General features: G+C 28.0%; 1 protein-coding gene across 10 annotated transcripts in view; it reads left to right on the forward strand.

Annotated features, from left to right (window-relative positions):
- Window positions 1–2,500, forward strand: part of LOC118441501 (uncharacterized) — a 62,864-nt gene that overhangs the window by 48,689 nt on the left and 11,675 nt on the right. The gene's annotated exons all lie outside the window — the stretch shown is intronic.

Raw genomic sequence — 2,500 nt, forward strand, 5'->3', positions numbered from 1 at the left:
AAACTCTTATTATAATATTGTCTCGATCGATGATGAATCGGTAATCGTGTAAACATTTTTTTTTATCAACAAAGTTATCAAAAAAATTCTCGTCATTGGTCCGCCATATTGTTTTAATTGTTATACAATTGATATACTATTGAAACGTTTGTACAGATAAATTATTTTATCCCTTTTTATTGCTCAATAATAAAAAAGAAGAGAAAGTTAATTCATTGTTTGGATAAAGAAGAAGAAAAAAAGGAAAGGAAGAAAAAAGAAAATATTTTCTTAAAATGTCAATTATCCGACTATATTACGACCTTGATCTCTCTCTCTCTCTCTTTCTCTATACATATATATACATATATCGCTCTCTATCGTCATATAAAAATTCTAAATTATAACTACGTGTAAACGTCTGATATATATATATATATATATATATATATATATATATATATATATATATATATATATATATATATATATATATATATATATATATATATATATATATATATATATATATATATATATATATATATATATATATATAGTGATGCCCAACGACAACGACACGACGACGACAACGACGACGACGATGACAAATTATACTCATTGAGGGTGCGAATACGAAATAAACATTTTACTTATCGTCGATTTTTACGTAATCATAATAAGTGCCTCTTCGTCATAATATACAAGTATAGATACACACATATGATTATATACATCTATACAATAGAATAAAACATTTCATTAAAATATCTGAACACTTACAATGTTGATCATCATCAAGACACACACACACACACACACACACACACACACACGTGCTAGAATGTTTCTCACGATTTATCGTACCGTTTTTTGTCATTACAAATAGTACGTACAAATAGCACCAGGTGATGGATGCATAGCAAAACTTATACGATGAGTTATGTCATATGTATAGTTACATTAATTAGTTGCTAGTTTTTTTTTTCTTTTTTTTTTTTTTTTTTTTTTTCCAATAGATCGAAATTAACGTATCAATTATTATAAATTGTGATCTAAAAGTGTTGTTCCACTAAGTGATATTAAAAATCGGTAATAACCTTTACGAAACTTTTTAAGTTTTGCATTAATAATTAATATCTGCAAATTTTACAATGTGAATAATATAGAAAAGATATTAAAAAAAAAAAAAAAAAAAAAAGAAAAGTCTTGAGAAGAAGAACAATTGATTTTTAAAATCAATTAGAAACTTTTTTCTCTCCACCCACCTACCACCACCACCACCACCTAGGAAAACTTTTGTTTAATCCATTCCTTGTATTTTATATATATATATATATGACGAATTTTAGTATATTTTTTGTTATACCAAAAGCATTGAAGTGTGTGAGAATGTTTTTAAATGAATTCAATATTTAAAAAAAAAAAAAAAAAAAAAATAAAAAAGAAAGAAAGAAAAAAGTTACATTTGAGAATGATGAATATTTGAGAAAGATATAAAAATAGACAGAGAGAGAGAGAGAGAGAGAGAGAGAGAGAGAGAGAGAGAGAGAGAGAGAGAAATAGAAAGAAGTAATTTTAATCGTGACATCTTTTAGCTCGGTAAACTACAACGAGAGAAGGACGAAAGGATTCGTGAACGTCAAAGTACGCTCTCGTACTCAGAAACAAACTGGGTCAACTCAACCACCCTTCGAGGTCTATGACATCTGTTGCCCTCGATCCACTACCCCTTCCGTTTCATCCCTCAACTTCTATCTCCCCAACCCCTATTCCCTATCTCCCATATCTTCATACTGGTCCACTCTCAAATCCCCTTTACACATCCTCTTTTCCTACTCTTCGAAGAGGAGATGCCGGAAACTCAACTAACATCATTAAGATGTCTTTTTCGTCGAAGTATATAAAGAACGTGGGTGGTAATGGAGGTTATAAGAGATGACCCTTTGAAAAAGAATAAAAATAAGTTTTCCTATATATATATATATATATATATATATATATATATATTTTTTTTTTTTTCTTTTTTCAAAGATAATAATTCTACTAAATGAAAGATTCCAAATATGTTTTTTTTTTTTCTTTATTTATGAGGTACGAAAATCTAACTTTTCGGTTTTGCGTTTCAATTGTATTTTTTTCTTTTTTTTTTTTTAACATCAAAGAAAATGTTCATTTCGAAAGCTCATTTTGTTAGATTGGTCGCCATTATTGAAACATCCTTTTATTATTTAAAATGTAACGTATGAATTTTCATGATTTTCAATTGTTATCGAATTGACGACAATTAGTTCGAAGTGAAAGTACTTGTTTTGTTATATATAAAAAGAAAAAGAAAAAAAAAAAATAAAAAAAATAAAAAAAATCTTCATCTTGAAATCTTTAATATCTTTCTTGGTACGATTTTTCAATGAATCAGAACTGGTCCTTCTTTTTTCTCTCTCTCTCTCTCTCTCTTTCTTTTTCCCTCCCTTCCTCCCTCCCTCCCCTCTTTTTTTTTTCTTCTCACAGCGTGACCATT

This window comes from Vespa mandarinia, chromosome 11, assembly GCF_050613455.1.
Source record: "Vespa mandarinia isolate Hongniang chromosome 11, ASM5061345v1, whole genome shotgun sequence".
Classification (NCBI taxonomy): Eukaryota; Metazoa; Arthropoda; class Insecta; order Hymenoptera; family Vespidae; genus Vespa; species Vespa mandarinia.